The following is a 23,808-nucleotide window of genomic DNA, read 5'->3' as shown; positions in this document are numbered from 1 at the left end:
TGTAGCCGCACTTATACATGAAGTACATATGCATCCATTCATGAAGCTACATTAACATGCACTAGTTTACTGCATATAAGTACAAAGCGAATGCTTGTGACATACGTAAGAAGAGGAGAGATACACATACATATCTCTACATATTCATATCTTTCGCCAATGCTGAAACCGTATGATGCAAAGTATTAATATATTGAGCTTGCACATGCTTAACTGCCACTAACTTGGAGAAGCCATAAGGAACAATATCGAAGCTATAGATCTCCAAAATTAATGACAAAGAAGAAACAGGTTTTGGGTACATGGACAAGCTGACATGATCGCCACAGCCGGAGGCGTGCAGAAGCAATGCACCCAGCCAAGGACAAGTGGAGACAGGAAAGTTCCAGTTACCAAGACAAGGACCCACCTGCAGAAAATCAATCAAAAATCCCCATAATTACAAGCAGGACAGCTTCATTTCGTGGTCTCAACACACGTGACCCAGCCAAAAAGGACAATGCCTATTCAGCCAAGGTAGACGGAGAAGGCTGTTCTCATTGAACCAAAGGAGAAAAGTTCCAAGTGTTGCCTGCAAACTGCCAACTGAAGGCACTCTCCCAGGCTTAGGTAATCAGAGATGGTTACATTAGAGAACACATCGCACCTCCATGTTCGTTCCCATTACCTTGAAAGGGTACACATAGTGTGGAAACTGTCCAGGGTCCCAGGGATGGGGGATACATTCTGCCCAATCCCTGACCTTAGTGCATAGGTGCCTATACGGCTTTCCACCAATGTATCTGAAGAAACAGTTTGCGGGATACATTCCGACTCGGTCGTTGAGATCAGAAACACAAGGCAGGCTAAAGGTTCCCCCGTTTAGTAGAGCAACAGGTTCTGGTAGAGATTTCCCAGTGCAGGCAGCACAACACTGGAATAACCTACCCCTTTCCCTTCGCCTTGAGGACAATCTATTGAATTTCAGGAAACATTTGAAAACTAACTTGTTTAAATGAGCCCACCCTGAGCCAGTAATACCTATCTAATTCCTGCTGCTATTGTTTGTCATTGGTGTATGTATTTCATGTTGAAGCGCCTTGATGCCTGCCGGCTTCCGGCGCTTTACAAGCATATAAATAAATAAATAAATAAAATCCAGAGTTACCTTTCATGTGGGGATATAATTTGTTGCAAGGGCATGGTCTCCCTGCGACCCTGCAACATTGTAGATTGATACTAGTGGAGTTGGTGCTGGGGGGAGCCACCAGATACGGCTATACAATAGTAGAACTAACCCTTACAGCTCCTATATGTAGTTCACCCAAACTGACCAATGTGAATGTCTGATAGGTTTCTGGGATGGAACCTGGATTTGTGACGTCACATTGGGATAAAACAGGGTGACACATGCTTAGAGGCTGCGAGCTCTGGAGGATACTTGTTTTTCTGTTGTGATCCCTGTCATTTTGTTTGCTAATAAAAGACAATGGGCCTCCTTATAAGTTTGCCGGTCCAGAAACAAGGGGGCCAGTAAGCTCATCGGCACCCTTGTTTCCAGACCGGCAAACTACAAGTCTGCCTGCCGTGGCTGCTGTACCCGACAGGTCTAACCCTGCCGGGCGCAGCGGCCATGGTAGGAAGACTTGTCACAGCAGCACTGGTACCATTGCTAACGGTGCCCGTGCTCCCGTGTCCTCACTCCCATAGAGTCCCATAGGACTCTATTGGAATGGGGATTAGCAGAATTACTGGCACCTGAATTCCCGGCCGCCGGACTTGGAATAGCCTAGTCGCACCGGAAAGATAGACACTGGTAATTTTTTACGGGTCTGGCGGCAACCCACTGATAGCACCGGCAGGGTTACCGCCAGACCTGTAATGAGGGCCAGTAACTTTTCCCCATGGCTGAGTCTTCCGTTCTTGTGGCGGGCCCAAGTGTTCTCTGCCGATAGGAGGGGGGGACTGCTAGAGAGAAAAGTGTTGAAAATGCCAACGGCAAAAACAGCTGTGTGGAAAACATGGGAAACTGTTAAAGTGTTGCCAGTAGCCCAGCCCTGGCTGCTGTGTGTGGCCGTGACGTGAGCAATGGAATTAGCTGGAACGTGATGAAGCCCAATTACAAGCGCATATTTGTTGAAATACGTGGATAAAAACCGCAACAAGAGACCTCCAAATAATATTACTGACTTTGGGCAAAAACAAAGTTGCTTATAGTATGCAGACATGACAACACTGATCTTGGGCCAGGCTAATCCTGACTCACACAAAATGGCAGAGTTTGGGCCCCAAGCCCCCAGGGAACGGCAATTCGGCAAGACAAATTATGCCGAAGTGGAGCTCACTCTTGTTCTAGAAGAATTCCTGAATACAGCAGCAACACTATCTTGAATTTCCCCTCTCTCCTCACCAATCTAACTCAGCCCCCTCTTTCAGCAATGCCAAAGGGCCTGAAACCAATGCAAATGGCACCCGGGTGCTGTATAAATCCCAGTTACAGAACATTTGTGGCCATAATCGGCCCATGTTAAAATTCCTCTGTGGCGCAAAAGAAATTTCAGCAAATCAGAAGGATGGACTGTCATGTGCACCCTGATTGGCTGGATTTAGACAGTGCAGTACACTCCAGCCGCCTCATTGCAGTTCCAGGTGGAATTTCTGCAGTGTTAGGTGTGATTTTCACAAACTATTCTTCTGTGATTTGGCCCATTCTGAGAATAATGGGGCTCCCACCCTGAATTTCCAACCACAAACGCGATGGCGGATTTCCTGTCAATTTGGCCATCTACTTCCACTGTCCAATGGGCTTCAATTTCGCCCACCACTAGTATGTGGTACCGGCTGGATGAGTGTAAATAAAAAGAATCTTTGCCTGAATGGAACCAAAATAGAGAGAGGCAGATCAAGAGAGGTTCTTGCTTGTTGGGCCCATACATTTGGGGACCCGACAATGAGATCTGAATTAGCAAAATATCTGGGACTGGTATTCAATGTGAGCATCTCATTGGCCCTGCAAAGCAATGCAGTGATCAAGGTTGCCCATCTTCAATTGTACCTGCACAGAAATATTCCCCCATTCCTCCACAAATTGACTGCATGGTGGGACTGTCAAGAACCTTAATATTGGCCTACCTGGACCATGATAACCTAATATATACCGGCTTTCCAAACACTCACTAACAAGCTTTAAATATTGCAGAATCAAGCAGCCAGAATGTACTGGGCCCTCTGGAAATGATACGACATGAAACCTGCTCCGAAAGAACTTCAATGGCTCCCAGTGGAGGAAAATTTAAATATGAAGGCACTGTACTGTACAGAAGGCATACTCGCCTGCAGGAATTGGCCCACGTCACAAACCAGCCAGAAACCTCAATTCTGTCAAAGCTCATCTGATCTACCAACAGACTTTCAAGTGTTTGACACATGGGGGAAGACTCCTGGGAGCCCAAAGATGTAAATCTGGAACTTCTAGAATCCAACTTAAGTGCAGAACCAAATCACTTGCCCTTCAGCAAGCTCCTGAAAACAGAACTGCTCACAGTGGTATTCAACTGAGAAATAGGATAGAAACTGAATAATACCGAAAAGAGTATCCCAGCTCACAATCAGGTGGAAGCTAATTACCTGATTTTCTTTTATGCAGGGTTCAGAAATTACCATAGGGTGATGTGGGGTTCAGTACAAAACATCTTAATAATCTGAAGAATTCCGAATCGCGAGAGAACAGTGTAGACAAAACCACAATAAGTTCATAGGAGGCGATTCACAAAGAATGCTTTCTGCGGCATTACGTTATGCCAGGGTAACTTGATGCTTCTGACTGGTCATGTCTTTCACTGTGAAACAGCATTCACAAGAAATAAGGTGGTGTTTTTTTTGGTATGTGATTGGCTTAAAACATTTCAGCAAAACAACAGGTGATGGTTGGAAGGTTTAGAATACATCTTAACCTCTGGCATTGCTCTGGGCAACCATCCAGACCAGCATTCTTCGCCTGCCAAGCCATTAAAAAAGGGAAAAGACCATATACAAATCAGTCAAAAAAGTTAGCAGGCGCTCCTCTCCAGAAAGAACATGGCATGATAACCTGTTCTGAGGTGAGAGTTTGCAGCACATGCTTTTTGCTCACTGTACCTTTCACAGATGGGAAATATCCATTTGCAAATCAGGCTTGATCCCACCCCAAAGGGGTATTCCAGCCCGAACTGCTAGGTCACATTCCTTCTGCACAAGACCACAAGCATCCCCAGATATGTTTCAACCTTGTTGGGTATCATCAGTGAGGAGTAGCTTGGGTCTCTAGGCCCAGCAGGCACAGGACCCATGTCTGAGCATACCCATCCCACTCGGGGTGACAATAGCAAAACAAGAGGTGATGGTTGGAAGGTTTAGAATACATCTTAACCTTTGGGATTGCTCTGGGCAACCCTCCAGACCATTGTTTGTTCGCCTGCCAATCCAATACAAAAGGGGAAAGGCCATATGCAAATCAGGCTTGATCCCACCCCCAAAGGGGTATTTCAGCCCGAACTGCTAGGTCACATTCCTTCTGCACGAGACCACAAGCATCCCCAGACATGTTTCATCCTTGTTGGGTATCATCAGTGAGGAGTAGCTTGGGTCTCTAGGACCAGCAGGCACAGGACCCACGTCTGAGCATACCCATCCCACTCGGGGTGACAATAGCAAAACAAGAGGTGATGGTTGGAAGGTTTAGAATACATCTTAACCTCTGGCATTGCTCTGGGCAACCCTCCAGACCATTGTTCTTTGCCTGCCAAGCCATTACAAAAGGAGAAAGACCACATGAAAATCAGGCTTGATCCCACCCCCAAAGGGGTATTCCAGCCCGAACTGCTAGGTCACATTCCTTCTGCACGAGACCACAAGCATCCCCAGACATGTTTCATCCTTGTTGGGTATCATCAGTGAGGAGTAGCTTGGGTCTCTAGGCCCAGCAGGCACAGGACCCACGTCTGAGCATACCCATCCCACTCGGGGTGACAATAGCAAAACAAGAGGTGATGGTTGGAAGGTTTAGAATACATCTTAACCTCTGGCATTGCTCTGGGCAACCATCCAGACCAGCATTCTTCGCCTGCCAAGCCATTAAAAAAGGGAAAAGACCATATACAAATCAGTCAAAAAAGTTAGCAGGCGCTCCTCTCCAGAAAGAACATGGCATGATAACCTGTTCTGAGGTGAGAGTTTGCAGCACATGCTTTTTGCTCACTGTACCTTTCACAGATGGGAAATAACTATTTGCATATCAGTTTGTCCCGCCCACATGGGCAGTCCAGCACCGAAATGCTATGGCAATGCCTTGTTGGGCCTCATCAGTGAGGTGAAGCTGTGCCTCTCTGAGCACAGTGAGCAGGGAGTCCACGTCTGGTTGCCCCCAGGTAACTCAGGGTGACCAATCCCAAGTTCCTTGAAAATATTTCAAAAAAGTTAGCTCCTCTCCAGAAAGAACATTGCATGATAACCTGTTTTGAGATGAGAGTTTGTAGCACATGCTTTTTGCTCACTGTACCTTTCACAGATGGGAAATATCCATTTGCAAATCAGGCTTGATCCCACCCCAAAGGGGTATTGCAGCCCGAACTGCTAGGTCACATTCCTTCTGCACGAGACCACAATCATCCCCAGATATGTTTCAACCTTGTTGGGTATCATCAGTGAGGAGTAGCTTGGGTCTCTAGGCCCAGCAGGCACAGGACCCACGTCTGAGCATACCCATCCCACTCGGGGTGACAATAGCAAAACAAGAGGTGATGGTTGGTAGGTTTAGAATACATCTTAACCTCTGGCATTGCTCTAGGCAACCCTCCAGACCATTGTTCTTTGCCTGCCAAGCCATTACAAAAGGAAAAAGACCATATGAAAATCAGGCTTGATCCCACCCCCAAAGGGGTATTCCAGCCCGAACTGCTAGGTCACATTCCTTCTGCACGAGACCACAAGCATCCCCAGACATATTTCATCCTTGTTGGGTATCATCAGTGAGGAGTAGCTTGGGTCTCTAGGCCCAGCAGGCACAGGACCCACGTCTGAGCATACCCATCCCACTCGGGGTGACAATAGCAAAACAAGAGGTGATGGTTGGAAGGTTTAGAATACATCTTAACCTCTGGCATTGCTCTGGGCAACCCTCCAGACCATTGTTTGTTCGCCTGCCAATCCAATACAAAAGGGGAAAGGCCATATGCAAATCAGGCTTGATCCCACCCCCAAAGGGGTATTTCAGCCCGAACTGCTAGGTCACATTCCTTCTGCACGAGACCACAAGCATCCCCAGACATGTTTCATCCTTGTTGGGTATCATCAGTGAGGAGTAGCTTGGGTCTCTAGGACCAGCAGGCACAGGACCCACGTCTGAGCATACCCATCCCACTCGGGGTGACAATAGCAAAACAAGAGGTGATGGTTGGAAGGTTTAGAATACATCTTAACCTCTGGCATTGCTCTGGGCAACCCTCCAGACCATTGTTCTTTGCCTGCCAAGCCATTACAAAAGGAGAAAGACCACATGAAAATCAGGCTTGATCCCACCCCCAAAGGGGTATTCCAGCCCGAACTGCTAGGTCACATTCCTTCTGCACGAGACCACAAGCATCCCCAGACATGTTTCATCCTTGTTGGGTATCATCAGTGAGGAGTAGCTTGGGTCTCTAGGCCCAGCAGGCACAGGGCCCACGTCTGAGCATACCCATCCCACTCGGGGTGACAATAGCAAAACAAGAGGTGATGGTTGGAAGGTTTAGAATACATCTTAACCTCTGGCATTGCTCTGGGCAACCATCCAGACCAGCATTCTTCGCCTGCCAAGCCATTAAAAAAGGGAAAAGACCATATACAAATCAGTCAAAAAAGTTAGCAGGCGCTCCTCTCCAGAAAGAACATGGCATGATAACCTGTTCTGAGGTGAGAGTTTGCAGCACATGCTTTTTGCTCACTGTACCTTTCACAGATGGGAAATAACTATTTGCATATCAGTTTGTCCCGCCCACATGGGCAGTCCAGCACCGAAATGCTATGGCAATGCCTTGTTGGGCCTCATCAGTGAGGTGAAGCTGTGCCTCTCTGAGCACAGTGAGCAGGGAGTCCACGTCTGGTTGCCCCCAGGTAACTCAGGGTGACCAATCCCAAGTTCCTTGAAAATATTTCAAAAAAGTTAGCTCCTCTCCAGAAAGAACATTGCATGATAACCTGTTTTGAGATGAGAGTTTGTAGCACATGCTTTTTGCTCACTGTACCTTTCACAGATGGGAAATATCCATTTGCAAATCAGGCTTGATCCCACCCCAAAGGGGTATTGCAGCCCGAACTGCTAGGTCACATTCCTTCTGCACGAGACCACAATCATCCCCAGATATGTTTCAACCTTGTTGGGTATCATCAGTGAGGAGTAGCTTGGGTCTCTAGGCCCAGCAGGCACAGGACCCACGTCTGAGCATACCCATCCCACTCGGGGTGACAATAGCAAAACAAGAGGTGATGGTTGGTAGGTTAGAATACATCTTAACCTCTGGCATTGCTCTAGGCAACCCTCCAGACCATTGTTCTTTGCCTGCCAAGCCATTACAAAAGGAAAAAGACCATATGAAAATCAGGCTTGATCCCACCCCCAAAGGGGTATTCCAGCCCGAACTGCTAGGTCACATTCCTTCTGCACGAGACCACAAGCATCCCCAGACATGTTTCATCCTTGTTGGGTATCATCAGTGAGGAGTAGCTTGGGTCTCTAGGCCCAGCAGGCACAGGACCCACGTCTGAGCATACCCATCCCACTCGGGGTGACAATAGCAAAACAAGAGGTGATGGTTGGAAGGTTTAGAATACATCTTAACCTCTGGCATTGCTCTGGGCAACCCTCCAGACCATTGTTTGTTCGCCTGCCAATCCAATACAAAAGGGGAAAGGCCATATGCAAATCAGGCTTGATCCCACCCCCAAAGGGGTATTCCAGCCCGAACTGCTAGGTCACATTCCTTCTGCAAGAGACCACAAGCATCCCCAGACATGTTTCATCCTTGTTGGGTATCATCAGTGAGGAGTAGCTTGGGTCTCTAGGCCCAGCAGGCACAGGACCCACGTCTGAGCATACCCATCCCACTCGGGGTGACAATAGCAAAACAAGAGGTGATGGTTGGAAGGTTTAGAATACATCTTAACCTCTGGCATTGCTCTGGGCAACCCTCCAGACCATTGTTCTTTGCCTGCCAAGCCATTACAAAAGGAGAAAGACCATATGAAAATCAGGCTTGATCCCACCTCCAAAGGGGTTGTCCAGCCTGAACTGCTAGATCACATCCCTTCTGCACGAGACCACAAGCATCCCCAGAGACCCAAGCTGCTCCTCGCTGATGAAGCCCAACAAGGCTGAAACATGTTTGGGGATGCTTGTGGTCTTGTGCAGAAGGGATGTGACCTAACAGTACGGGCTGGACTGTCCCTTTGGGGTTGGGACGAAGTCTGATTTGCATATGGACTTTCCCCTTCTGTAATTGCTTGGCAGGCTAAAAACGATAGCCTGGACGGTTGCCCAGAGCTGTGCCCGTGGTTATGTTTCATTCAAAACCTTCCAGCCATCACCTTTTTGTTTTGCTTCATCATAATGGAGATAACCATGCATATGACAAAGAAAGAGGACAAGATATAAAATCTCTAGTAAAAATATCAAATGATAGGTTTGTCATTATCAAAATGGGCATAACACGATCATAGTAATCAAAGTAAAAGAATTCAGGATATAAAGGAGAGCCATAAGCACAGAATAAAAGGATCATTTTCAATAAAGTGCTATTTAGCCTAACATCTATACATACCGTGAGAAACCTGACGGTGTCTCTCTGGCTAGTCCCCGGGGATCTGTCATCCAGGTGGCTAGTACACAGCCATTGCTATTGGATCCATTTCCAGGGAGTGGACCGCTGAGGGAGAATCACCTTGATGGGGGGCTTTTGGGGAGTGGGACACCGTCAGGTGAGACGTGGTATCCCCCTTCTTTCGACACCTTTTCCACATCATAACACGTAGGAAATTCCAAAACACTACCCCCCCTTCCGACATAAGCACTTTCGCACAACACGAAAGACAACGGACTAACACCGTACCGTTTACCTAACATATCCCAATACAAGGGTCTGGCAAAGTCAGGCAATTGACCAGAATCACACACACCTGACGACCCTTTCCCTTCCCCACTGGGATAAAAGGGGTAGCATGAGAGCACAGGACGAGCAAGGCTATCCGCACGATTTGAGAGCTAGCTCAGCACGGCAGTTCAAGGGGGCGAAAGGAGAGAAGTGACTTTGCCCTCTCTCTGATCAAGGTCTGTGAAACCTCTGCAGATGGAAACATAAGGCTGCAAACAAAAGCCAGTGTGTGTTGCAGCAGATGCGCATGGTACACAAGACCCTCCTCTGCTGATTAACAAGCAGGGGAGAGGCGCTTGTCTCAGTGTTACCAACTTTGACTCCAAAGAGAAGGAGAGCCGGGCGGTTCATCACAGCCGGTGAGTCGATGGGGAGTCGATAAGAAACCGAACTGTGTTGAACAAAAAGTAGCCAATGGCTAATTTGAACTTTGAAAGGTTAAAGATATTATAAATGAAGGAGGGGGAAAACCAGCAACAAAGGAGTCCGGCACCACGTGGGTGCTCACGCAAATAACTCTGGGTGATTAACCCGACAGTAAAGACTACTGTAACCAGAAAGCCTTGTGAAGAGGCAAAGAGAGGTCAAAGTGGTCATACAGGGGTCTTGTAAAATCCTCTGTAGCGTCGAAAGTCTTTGACCGGCAGATGATGATGAAGGAAAGGGAGATGAGTCACGCTTGGTGAAATTAGCGTATGAACTGTGGGTCATAAAGGTTGGCAAGAGTGAACCCGGTGGAAGGATGCCATCAAAAGGGGGCAAAGACTAAAGACCAGAAATACAGTGAACTGTTTGGCAAAGGTTGGCAGAAATTAACCCGGCAGAGGGAAGCCGACAACCAGAATAGTGTGATGAATGAAGTGTACCCGATCAAGGGGTGTGCACAATTAACTTTTTGTAAAAGTTGGCGAGAGTGAACCCGGCAGAGGGAAGCCGACAACCAGGGGCATGGTCTGAAGAACTGTTTAAAAGGACATTAATATTTGTGAATGCAAGACCAGGGGAAGTGAATTGTCCCCCTTGTCAGTTGGGTCCGAGCCCGGCCAAGGGAAATCCAGGGATGAAAAGCCATCATCCAAAGTTCATTTAGAAAAGGAACTGTTTAGTTGTTATGTTGAATACGACTGGTGAGGGGTCTGTGCCCGGAAGAGGGGGACCCAGTGGTGAAGCCGTCACCCAAAGTATATGTGGAACAGAACTTTTGTGTTTGTTTGTTGAATGCCTCAGGCCCTCGAAGGAAAGAGACTTTTATTGAAAAGAGCCTTAACCATCGAAGAACCTGATAGCTGATATGGAACTGTCAACTCATGCTGAGAAGGCTTGCGTGCATGCTGTGCTCAGGAGATCCACCTTGTCCCGTGCTCAAAACGTGGGGAAGGGAGACCCCTGGCAATCACATCCTGACTTACTATTTATGAACACTTCTTTCTGTATTGAGAACATTATCCCACACTTCTTTTGATATTTGGAGTAAGGATTGGCAATAGGTTTTCTTAGTATAGTCCCTGTTATTTTGACACAATGCCACAAGAACTGCCTTGTTTTCATTTGATGGTCGACGCTAGCTCCCATCTTAGATTTAGGCCATTCTGCGCACAAAACACCCTTCGTCGATTCATGGAATTGACTTTTCCGGACTTTTCCGGACTGTGCAGGGACTTTGTGCAGGTCTGACATGCCTCTTTGAGCAGTCGAATGCCTTGCACGAGTGTCCTCACAGAGTGTGGGGTGGGCCTACGCAGACATCTACATAGGGGGGGAACATGCAGAATGAGGAAGAACAAGGGAAAATGTGGGTGTGTCGAGGGACGACCTGCGTGAGGAGATTACACACTCCCAACTGCGCACAACCAAGCGTACTCATGGAACTGACTTTGCAACATCACATTGGGGGATTCAGCACACAAAGCCCAGGATCAATCTGCCACATGAAAGCAGGCGTGAGGCCCGAATCGCATAGGAATCACTGCGCAAAGGTAAGGTTCGATCGGGAATATAGGGGTGCATACACACAGTTGAGGTGCCAATCGGAGGTAGGGGTGTGCGTATACAGATTAGAGGGGTGCAGTCGCGGTTTACGGGGGTTTCAATGCAGATTGACCGTGAAATTACTTGAGTTATGGAAAATGGAACGCATATTGTCGAGGTGCTGTTAACAGTTACAGGCGCGCCCATTCAGTGTCGCCGGGGAGCTGGTTTGGTTTTAGGGGACGCCACGCAGGATTACTGCGGTGCATGAGTTTGCGGCCGAGGACCACACACAGGTAGGTATTAGTGGTTAAATCTGCTTTGCAGGGCGGTATGTCGGGGCGCTCCAGCCGCGACTTGCGCATAGCGTTACTTTGCAGTAAAGATTCCATGAATATGTGGAGCACGCACAAAAACCTCTGCGCGCAGAAATGTGCAAAGTCGATCTGGTAGCGTAAACTTTGCAGCATCTATGCACACTTTTCCATGAATCGGCCATAAGTGTTGTAAAGTCTCAATTGCAGGAGAATGTTTGCAAAATCTGCAAAGGGTGGCGCATTGGTCTAGTTTGGAACGAGCACCTAGGACTTCCATTATAGGGTACACATTAAAACGAACTCTTAGGAATTGCTGCCTCCTCAAAGCATGCTGGAATATTTTTAACTAATTAGGAATAGTGTTTAAAGGGTTGGTCTCGTAATTAAAACGATAAGTTGAGATATAATTTTTACATTCTAGCCCCGTATTGATCCAGTCAGTTAGCCAGAGTTTATAATGTTTTACGGCTTTTGGGTTCTCCATCAACAGATTCACTGTAATATTCAGAGAATTAATGACCTTTAAACATTGCTCTTCACAGAGAGACTGAAATCTATCTCTTTTGCTTTTTATAGCTAAGTTCAATGCATAAAAAAAGGATTCCTTTCAGGAAACAAACACTTCCTGAATAGGGATATTAACATAGAATCCAAAGATAACAAGCCCAGCCCGTACCGAGTTATCTGGATAGGAATCCCTTTGGTAAGTGCAGGACTTTCCTTCAGAACAAACCTTCTAAATCTTTCCACAGAGCAGCAGAAACGGTAAAAGATATTTCTGCTCCATAGGGTAAATAAGGCGTTGTTACTGTTGGAAAAACCTGTATGTTGCGCCTGATTCACGAAAGTGGCATGCATAAGACTTTTATTGGTGATGGACCTTGGCCCCAGTGTGTGCTTCTTTTCATAAAAGAAAGAAATGTACACAACATTTTACACATTTTTAGACCACATATAACTTTACTCTTTACTCGCATTATTCCTCAAATTTACTTTGGACTAAAACAGTTCAGCCAGTGTGTAAACATCCCATTATTCTGGCGAGATCCATTGTGATGTAATTAAAGTGAGTTCTTGGTTGACCTCTCCCTTCCCAAAACGTCTATACTTCTAGCCTTGGTCCTTACGTTTCCCTCAGGTGTTCTCACACGTCTGCAGGTGCCTGGTTCTTGCAAACCGGCCACTTAGATTTCATGCAATGGTCCATTCCCTTATACCAAGGTCTCAGCGTTTATTTAATATATTCAAATAAACCTGAACAAATACTTATATTAACTAAAGATGGGAAGATATGTGGCTAAGCGCTTCAATCAGCAACTGGACTAAAATCCTGGTTTCACCACTTAAGCAAAGTGTGTGATCCTGGGAAAATCATGTATAGCTACTGTGCCTTATTTGCAAACATTTGCAAGCCGGTCAAGTGGCACAGCTTTGACATCTGTACAGAGCTTGCTAACGCAGGTTCGAATCCCGGCAGGGCCAAACTCAGCCTTTCATCCTTCTGAGGTCGATAAATGAGCACCACACACTGTGGGTAATAATAAGCAGCGCTCAGATACCTGCGGGTTTGTAGCGCTATATAAATGCTAAATTATTATTATTGGGAGTCCTGAGACAAAAAACCTCCTTGTCAATGGGCCAGGTTTCTGTGGTCAATTCCCAGTCTCACAGAGAAGAAAATGAAGGCTAAAAACCCTATGTAAAAGGCTCATATATGTTTTGTATGACCTCATTTGGCACTCTGACAGATTTTTAAAGATTTGACTGCCTCAGGTGGGTACTAGACAAAGCGTATATGCTCACTGCCCCACCTGCTCCACTTTTCCAAATCAAATGCATATCCGTCGGCGTCTGATTTGGATGCTGGCAGATATGCATTAGATGCCGATGGAAACCGCCAGCTTTTAGCAACTGGTAAAAGCTGGCAGATTCCATAGGAATTCATGGAAATGCCTCATGCCATGCACAGACATGGCGGGAGGCCTTTATGATTGCACTACGAAGTTCGAAGAATGCACTGAACTCGGGTTCATCAGAATTTCCATCCAATTTTCTTCATGGTGTAAGCAATCAAAATTGCAATGGGGGATTGGTGGGGATTGCCAGCATGGGTGTTAGGAATAGCGACCCTCTCTCTGCAATTAGCAAAGGGAACCCCCTTCCAACCAACAAGTTGGTTGGTACGTTACTCTCAGCAAAATCTGAAGACAGGACACAAGTTGAGGGTACACGCGGGGGGACGGAGTCCACCCCCTTTATTCAGAGGGTGGACTCAGTCCACCCAGCTAAAATGACAAACATTGAATATCCTCTTTGAATTTATGAATTAAAGCCAACTTCGGGGATCAAACCACAGTCATCAGGTTTGTAGGCCGGACACTTCACCACTAAACTATATAACCTGAGGAAAAATAGCAAACAACTTAAGGTGAACTGTCAGTTTTTGGGACTGCGAGTCCCAGGGAAAAAATGTCTATTGGTTCTTGGCGTTTAAAACATGCACACCTTTTAAAGTTTTCAAAAACACTATTAGAAGAAAATATCCTCTCTTGGTTTTGTGTGTGTGTTGATTTTACGAATGGCAAATGCCATTCGTCCTGTTTAATTTGGGTGGTTATGCAAAGCCAATTCAATGAAATGTGCATATTTCTTCCTGATATGCTCATTTCTGGCAACGTCACATCCCATTGCGTTTGTTGATGAGTCCCCCCACTTTAATTTTTAGGACTTGACCCCTGTCTGAAGAGCTACTTTCAGGTGAACAGGTTCTAAGCTAAGTTATACAGCTAAACGCATGTGGAGCAACTCATTGATATGATCAGGCCAGAAGCTGGGTGAATCACCTATCTTTGCTCATTGTTTCATTTCTGCAGACACCCTGTGTCCCCCAACATGGCATTGTGACAGTTTATCAGCGTCTTTTCGCTTTAAGCTTCCTAGTTTAGCCATAGATCATAGTTATGCGTAAAGTATTAGTTGTCCTTATGACCCTCAAAACAGGGCAAAATCAGTCTGGATTGATGGACATCTTTGAGAGGTTACTGCATTAGGCTGATAGAATAAAATGTCAAAGGAATGGCTTAAAGGTACACCATTATATTAAGCGTTTGGTGGGAATCAGAGATTGCAATGTTTCAGTGTGCCTGGGTCCCAAGGCCCAAACTCAGAAAAAAGGGACTTATACAGAGTGAAAGGGAGGGAAATTATGGCTGGAGTGGTATGGGGGGGTGGGGAGAGGCTAAAAGAAAGTGATACAAATAGATAGTGAGACACACAGAGCAAGAGACACATAGAAAGCGAAACAAATAGAGAACTGACTGCCTGGGCAGGAAGACAGTGAATTTCATAGAATTGGAATAGGGAGATTCACAGGACCCCAGCACAAGAGCTATTGGTGGACCTTACTGGGTCTGAGCCCCGACCCACTTAAAGCCTAGATTGTTGAGTACCCGCACTTCTTTTTTCCATTCAAAGCAGTGGGCTACACCAATGGGTCCACTGGGGAATGGGATTATTGGTGGTGCTGGGCTCCACCAATACGCTCGATAGCCAGTCAGGGGCCTGTGGACGGCCAATGCACCCTGTTTAAGCTGTGGCACTCGCTCTCTTAGCAGGGAGTGAAAGTAGTTGGAATCTTCATGACAGGCTTTGCTCAGCCATTGAGATCGGACTCTGATTGTCATTTAAACCGGTGCTTCTTTTGTGTCCATTCTATTTTGTCTCCCAAAATTGATGCACGAAATGCTGTGCATGTCGCTATTCAACGCTCCATATTCTCGAGAACAGTCTTGTCAAATTATGGGTGACAGAATGTAGGCTGGCAACCCGCAAACCTGTTCCCCCAACCAGGGGTGTTGCTAGGTCTGGAAAAGATCAGGGGCTAAGCTAATGTCGGGACTGGCGGGACTCGGGGCTAGCTAGCATTTTGGTTGTAGCACCTGAGCTTCTATCCGGGGCTACAACCAAAAGACAATGAGCTATAGCCCCCTAACCCTGCCCCCCGCTAGCAAAGCCCCAACCATGCAACCAACTAGTTCAGCATCGATCAGTGGGCACCCTCATGGCAACTTCAGTTCGTCCCTTGGGCCAAAGTATCTCTCCCCATAGTTACAAAATGTCTGAAGTCAACACAAAGTCATGCTGCACAAACCGTTCCAATTGCCCCGTCCCCCCCCACTCCCCAGAAGTCCTGCCTGTAGTACTGGCTTCCCAACATGCTGCTGTGGTGGTATGATTGATTCAAAGTTTTCCATCAATCAATTTTGACCGTACCGTATTCATTCACCCCTTTGGGGAGGAAATGCTGCTCAAATTTCTAAGATTAAGATGGTCTTGGCTGGCGGGGGGGATTCTATTCTCCCTTAATGCAGCACAATTATGAAACAAGATACCTCCTAAACTGTGCCTGGTTCATACCCACCATGTATTCAGATAGTGGAGGCTCATCCGATACGCTCATACCTTCACCCATTATGGAGGAGCCAAGTCAGCCCAGTGTAAACGATAAGTTCTCCCCCAACTGCTTTCTGCTGCTGAGGGAGCACTCCTGGCCTGGCTTAAACTATCAAAGGGAAACGTGTTTTCTCGTTGACAGTTTTGTTCCCCAGTGCGCATGATCAATGAGCCATGGAAGGTCCGGGGCGATTTGTTTCTGCAACCTTACATGGCCAATTGGGGATGCAGCTGGGGAACTGCACCTTTGAATGTGTGTGGGGTGCTACCGTGTGTCCCTGCACATTCAAAGGGTCCAGGGTGCTGACAAGGTGGGACTCAGGCTACTGCACACATGCGCAAGAACCAGGAAGTGCTGTTTCCATCCTACTGCCTGTTCATGTGCCAAGGGGGCACATAGGCATCCGTGTTGCTGCTGGCACATGGAGATGAGCAGAGTAAGAAACGCAACAGAAGGTAAGACAAATGTATTATGTACGCGTGCCTGTGTGAATGAGTGAATTAGTGAGTGTTTGATGCATTAGGTGGGTGCTAGGTCCGCATATAAATAAGTGAATAGTTTTGCATGGATGTTTGTGGTGGTGTGTGTTTGTACCAGGTTGGGCCGCTGGTTTGGGGGTGGGGAGGGTGTCAGCAAAATCAAAGATGCCCAGTAAAAAATGATGCTGTAAAAGCATAACTTTTTAAAGAGCATTTATGATAAAGCAAACGTAAGTGTTATTACATGGCTGGACTGGCATTTTGGTGTAGCCATTCTAGTCTATTTCTTACTGTGGCAGGAATCTTTTTACTGGGCATCTTTGAGAAAGCAGACATGATAACTGTTACTACGTGGGTAGATTGGCATTTTGGTGCAGCTAGTCTAGTTATTTTTTACTGCGGCATGATGTTTTTTACTGGCGCATCATCACTTACCAGGGAAATACATTGCATCCTAGGTAAAGCTTAGTTATTTGAGAGGGACAGGCTTGAAAGGGAGATCTTAGTAAAATGTGATTCTTTCGTTATTTTGTGTGGAATATATTGGTGCAGCCAGCATGGAAATGTATGGGCCCAACCAGCGGGGAAAATGTTTTTATGCTGGCATATATTGTGAGCAGAGGCATTGTGAAAATGTGTTGGGAAATGCACTTGTGCACTGATGGTGCCTTGCATGTATTGGAATTCTTGATGAGTAAACATACAAAACCAATACCTTTTTACCCAATTTTTTAACTAACGCGTGCTGTGAAATGCACCATTTTAACCCATTATTAAAAATAAATCCCCAGTGATAGAACCCCCCACCCCCTAACCTCCTCTTGTTCTTTTGTGCTTCCTTGCTATGATTGATCGCTCTGGCACTTTACACCCCTCCAGTAATACAAATTCACCATTTGTGAAGCCATCACTCATGTGGAATATCTTCCTCGTCACAGTCACAGCTCCACTCCTTCCCATATCGGATGTCTTAGGTATAATAACAGGAAGTGGTTTGGGGGGATGGGTGGGTTATAGGCCATGGGTATATGACCAATGGACACAAAGCGAACACAGGCAAATACATAAAGAGCATCTTCAGTATTTCTGATAGTTTGCAAAGGGTAGTGAGTAGAGTGCGTCTCAAGGAACTTTCCTCCGGTAAGGACTATGAGGATGCAATTAGATAGTGTCAATCCAATCTATAGGTCTAGTCAGGCAGCCACATAAGGGCATGAAATGAAAAGCTAGGCCTGAATGAGGGTGTTGCCCCTGACCTCTGGCCACCAGTCATTATGCAGTTCTTCACCGCTTTACTGTTTTTATAAGAATCAGGCTTGGTTGGGGGGAAATCAAAGAATTGCAGACATTCTGGTCCCTCTAAAGAACGATTAGTGCTCAGATAATCATAATTTCCAGATCAAGATTTATTTATCCATAGCACATTCGCCCCTGGTTCTGTTTAATTTAATTGTACTATTTGTTTTTGGTCATGCTCGTATGTGCCACCCAGTGCATTGCTATTGCTTAAGCTATGTATAAAGAAGTGCTGACCTGTAAGACAAAGACAATTTCTGGAGCAAAAATGCATGCATTTTTGGCTAATGTCCACACCCATAATGCATTGCTCAATGGCTCTGAACTTCCAGGGATGGCTACTGGGTGACGCTGTGGCATGGGTGACTTCTTAGCTGAAATGGTTTATTCTACTCTCACATTTCAGGTAGAAAGTTGTTTTCATGCTTTTTTTGATTGTGTTTTAGAAAAATATCTAATTGCACCATAAGCAAAGTAGGCAAGCACTCTCAGCTAAACACAACTGAACCATGATCTTACTGTGCTTCACATGGCTGCGATAGATGCTTCAAACGGGTTGCTGTGACATTTTGTGGAATTCTGCAAATCAGGTGCTGAACTACAAGCTATGAAAAAAGAACAGCTGGACCTACACCTCTCTACTGTTACGTATGTGTGGAATACCTGCTTGATTACTATAGTTGTTTCCTTGGCTTTCAGGCAAGACAGTGTTGTCCCTCTCCTTACAAATCCCTCCATGGGCACCCTATGAATCTGTCCTATTTCCCCGCTGCTCTTCTTAAGGTGACTGAATGAGTTTTAATTAAAGAGCTTTGATCCTTCTACGTACATATGGGTGGCATTGATACGGTGTAAACTTAGCTAGAAAGCAGTGGAGTGTTCTACAAAGGGGATGTACTTGTGGGTTACAAGTATGGTGCCGGGGTAGAAGAGGAACGGTGATGGGTAGGAGGAGCACTGAAGGAGGGTACACCAGAGGGGAGAATAGGGTTGATTGAAGCAAATGGCAAGATGTTCTGTGAAGAGTAGGGTCCTCAGGCCCCCCCCGCCCCGCGAAGGGTAGGATTGATAGGGACAGTCTTACCTGAGTTTTGAAATGATTGCAGAGACAGGTTGAATAGCAGGAAAATACCTGTTTGCTGATGTTTTCCCTCTTGGAGTTCTTCGTTTCTAGATGGAAAACTCTAGACTACTTAATCCCTAACCGGCCGGTGTCCGACCAAATCGTGGCCCTGAGTCTGCTCTAATCTTGATGCTGGATGATCATCACTGGGTGGCTAATGGCGGTGGTACGGTGGCCTTTGTCCTCTTGGACCCCTTGATCGCCTTCAACAACACGTCAATTCAGAGTAAGGGAGGCAGGTACCAGGGACACATCCTACTCCTGGCTGCAACGTCTAACTGTATGAAAAAATGTTTCCTCTGCACCGAGCAACCGTAAGCCTGAGTTACAAAGTCAGTATGAGACACCTCACCTGCCATCCTCTGTCTCTTTCGGAACACTAACTGGCACTCATGGAACACCCGGTCAATACATGACCCTGCATTCTCCGGAGTTGTACATTCACTTTGCATGCATCTAACAACATACAAACAACCATGGATGACCAGCAGAACAAGACATAACATTTCCCTTTCTTACAGACATTTAACCTAGACAAAGCATTTTATCCTTGTAGACATATTACACACAACATATCCCATACTCACAATGAAACCAGACGATCAAAACCAGACACAACCCCTAGCCACGCAGACATGCTACACACAGCATATCCCATCCTCACAATCAAACCAGACGATCAAAACCAGACACAACCCCTAGCCACGCAGACATGCTACACACAGCATATCCCATCCTCGCAATCAAACCAGACGATCAAAACCAGACACAACCCCTAGCCACGCAGACATGCTACACACAACATATCCCATACTCACAATGAAGCCAGATGATCAAAACCAGACACAACTCCTAGCCACGCAGACATGCTACACACAACATATCCCATACTCGCAATCAAACCAGACGATCAAAACCAGACACAACCCCTAGCCATGCAGACATGCTACACACAACATATCCCATCCTCGCAATCAAACCAGACGATCAAAACCCGACACAACCCCTAGCCACGCAGACATGCTACACACAGCATATCCCATCCTCACAATGAAGCCAGACGATCAAAACCAGACAGAACTCCTAGCCACGCAAAAAGAAAGCATTCACACCAGCAATACCACAAACACTGTGCTAGGAACTCAGGGTCATGCAACAGGTGACCAAAGACGACCTCAGTCTACCACACATCTACATTGCATGCACTACATGAGTGCAAAACTTAACCCCATGTCGACCTAGGCGGCCTTCCGCTTCATCCATCCAATCCCTCACAAATGGAGTGATGCTGCACACATGCACACATTCACTCACAGCTTTGCAAACTCACACATTTGTGCATCCCCATATTTGCACATGCGCACATGTTCATGCTCGCTAATGTTCACTCTCACATGTTCACACTCGTACATGTGCCCACTCACACCCAGGTACATTTCGGAACTCTCACGTTATCATTCCCGATGAATTTTGTTTCCACGTTTATTTTGTTTCAAAATATGAATTGTTGCTACTTTGATATTTGCCCCACTGTGTGATGTGTTTGGCCTAGTTAAATAGTTCATCTTGGTGTAATTGTTGCCAGATTGCATTTTACTCCATGCCATTCTAGATGATGGTTGCCCCCGCTGCATGAACTGTTTGCTCTACTGCACTCTTTTCCCCTGGTATTTTGCTCCATAACACTCTGAATGTTTGCTCCAGGTGAATTGTTTGACCTACTTTATCACCCTACTGCTCGTTGCTCCTTGGCATCTTAGATTGGTTGCTTACAGTATGAATTGTTTCCTTTGGCACTAACACTATTCTGCATGCTCAGACACACTGCACGCAGATCGCCTATGCCACAGCAATGTAACATCCTGGCATACTGCCATAAGCAGCCAAATTCGTCCCCTCTACCGCCCACACACTTGCCACTGCCCCGGCAATGCACCCTAGCACCATCGGCACCCCAAAGCTTCCGACTGGACACACAGGCCTCCATGCCACTGCTGGGCACCCTGCGGCCCTCCAGACTCTTTGATTCACCGCTCTGTCAGCTCTAGCCAGCGTAGCCAATGGTTGAGGAGCATGGAACTAGCTGAGGGCCCGAACAGCTCGGTGGCCACAGCTTGCCCGCCACAGCTCTCTGCCTTCGACAGTGGCCACCTGGAAACAGAGCTGCACGCAGTATCCCGGACTTCCGAAGACTTCCGAACTTCATGTATCGACAGCAGCAAAGCGGCCTTGAGTGTTCCCACTCTCCCTACTAACCGGACACCAGCCCCCCACTTTCGGATTCACCAGAGCACCTGGAGACCATGCCGATGGCAGCAGCAAGCAGTATAAGACGCAGTAACGTAACATAGGTTTCTTCCCACGTGTATGCATTACTACAGGTGTCATGTGACGTGCTCAGTAAGTCACATACATTGTGAATATATAGTTTGAGCTCGCTGACAGCGATGGTGCTGTGTGGTGGACAGACTGGCGATTCGACCCCCCCGCGAAGTAGGTAATCTATTCAGGGTTCTGATGTCTGCCACATAACCGAATTGGTGCAGAATTAGAACTAGCTCTCGTCAACCTGAACAGCTATGCCTGTTGTATGTACACTGGTGTGACTCTTGCTCTGCTGTCGGAGGGATCCCTTCCCCCTCTTTCACCCACATGCCGGCATCCGCACTTTAAGCTTTGTCAAGTGCCAAGAGGCGATTCAGTATTCAATGTGCACTACGCAGTCATAATGCCAGCTTGCTCTGCAAATGCAACTCTGCACTTGAACACGGCCCTTATTCACAGCGCGCTTTCCAATGGGGATTTGCCATTATAAAAACACTTCTGTGAATTAGGCCCCAAGTCTTATATTAAACACAAACCCTCCTGAAAGTAATAATAAAACACTGGATAACATGCACGATGCGCAATAAGGCAGCTTTTACCTCTACCTAGATGGAAATTAGGTGGGCGTCACAACTTCCAAAATGGACAGAAAATCAGTCATTATATGAAAGTATTGATTGCTCGCCAGGGTATCATAAACATAAAATAACCTAATAATGACTGGTTGGACTGTAGGCGCAAGAAATTGGTGCCACGACAACACAATTTAAAGGTACTCATGACACAGTCGTAACTAACCAATTGCCCAGACTGGCGCTTTACCACTCGTGGCTCTTTACCACTCGAAACTGCACTAACACAGTTGCTAATTCTAAGCACTGCCCCCTGCACTTTGCCCTGCCACAGCTCTGAGACTTACAGGGCCGGGTTTTCCCATTCAAAAGTGCTTTTCGGGTATACAACACGCTAGGGCCAAACCAGCGCTGCACCGAATACTTTTTTCTTTTTAATAAACCAAATCATTAAAAGTGTGTTCATGTAATTGTGATTGGGGTACAAAAAAAAAAGCAATGTTGGCACATACATGAATTTTGGAAATTGAAACTAAATTGTTGCTTGTTGTGAGCTTGTAATTACACACATTGCTCGTTTGAAAACAAGACAGATGAAGAAAAACTGCACATATGCACAGCACTGTGTTGTCACTGGCGTGGAGGTTATCTGGTCTGGCAAATACCTTATTTAAAAAAAAAGACTTCTGGCTACGGATGGAGCTGGGCCTGAATTCTAGAACCACTTTTCAGTTTTCGGATGAATAGCTTTTTTGGTGCACCACAACGCCCAATCATTAAACAGAGCCCACCGCCTGAGGAGTATGGCCGCATGTGTAACGATGGGCCTATTCGTGGTTTGATTTCACCAAAAGCCCCCGCCTGCCCCATCCGTGGGATAACCGCGGTGACAGGTGACTGACTCCACGCTTTTGAGACACTAGTGTACCGGCCTGGACTTTTCTTTTTCAAAGTACGCTATCGGAGTCCAATGTCCAAGTTGTCGCATAGAACTTAATGTTATAGAATCGAATCCCATAATGCATCCGTTTACTATATTATGACATACGGTGACAGCGCCATAAGGTACACATGATGTACTTACTGTGCAAGAAAGAAAGACTCGGAAATCTTGAAAGCTGCTCTGCTAGTCTGCCCGTCTGTCTTATGTCGCCTCGTGTCTCCTGTCCTGGCATGCAGACTCAAGCAGGTTATATATATCCCAATGAGTTGATATGAGAGGGGTCGTGGGGCAGTCCACGGAGCGCAGGGCCAGAGGGGCGTCTGAGGAGGGGCTTCCGCGTGCTGTTGAAACTCAGACACACGTTTTTATCCAACAGACCTCGAATTTTAGCACATACACCGCCGGCGGGTGATGTCAGATGCATACAGAATAGGCCCGTGTTCTCGGCCTCTAAAATATATATATATATTTTTGTATCTACGCCTGACACCCCCCGCACCTGATGTCCATTGTCCTGCCGGTCTATTTATGGAAGTGGGCGACAGCTGAGGGTTGGGAAACACATGGCCCGGTGCCCCATGGATGTGTGGGATGGTCCAACGCAGCTGTGGAAGCTGGAGAGTCGCAGCAGGTTCTGGAACACTCGAGAGCTGCCGGAACCTTCTGGACTAGGCCGCGCCGTGGGGGACCGGACATATACTACCACTATCTGTCCCACCTTGTGGAAGGGTGCAACCTCGGACACGTGCACCGCCAGCCGGCCTGTTCTACTGGCTAGCACGCAGCACCCCATCAAAAAACGCTATACGTGATTGAGGGGCTTAGTGGTATTAAGGAGGGGTTGTGTTCTCGCCTTTAAAATGATGAATTCCTCAGGTAGCCACTGGTGTCTTGAACACTTCAGTGCCGGCCCTCTATTACTGACATTGTTTGGACCAGTTCAAGTGCAGTTTTGCACAGAATTAGCACAAGGGCAAAACATTGCCCTAGTGCAAACAAATGTGTTATTTCACTACATTTTTTGTCATCGTACAAAAATGTCGACCTGAGAATTGTTACAGCCGAAAATGCCAACTTAAAAAAAAATGTATACCCCCCTTACACCCCATGTGTATGTGGGGGGTATGGGATATTATAGTAATATGGGGGGGTTGCAGGGGTCTCTCCCCGCATATCTATGTGGTGCAAAGAG

At 46.6% G+C, this 23,808-nt stretch overlaps 1 protein-coding gene across 1 annotated transcript in view; it reads right to left on the bottom strand.

The window, feature by feature from the left end:
- The window catches only part of UNC45B (unc-45 myosin chaperone B), a 157,364-nt gene extending 134,508 nt beyond the window's left edge, over positions 1–22,856 (bottom strand). The window contains exon 1 of the mRNA XM_069614899.1: positions 22,758–22,856. The gene's annotated coding sequence lies outside the window, so the exon portion shown is untranslated. The remainder of the gene's footprint in view (positions 1–22,757) is intronic.
- Between the last annotated feature and the right edge of the window lie 952 nt (positions 22,857–23,808).

This window comes from Ambystoma mexicanum, chromosome 9 (genome assembly GCF_040938575.1).
Source record: "Ambystoma mexicanum isolate Mex_15411 chromosome 9, UKY_AmexF1_1, whole genome shotgun sequence".
Lineage (NCBI taxonomy): Eukaryota > Metazoa > Chordata > Amphibia > Caudata > Ambystomatidae > Ambystoma > Ambystoma mexicanum.
This window is presented reverse-complemented; position numbering and strand designations above follow the sequence as displayed.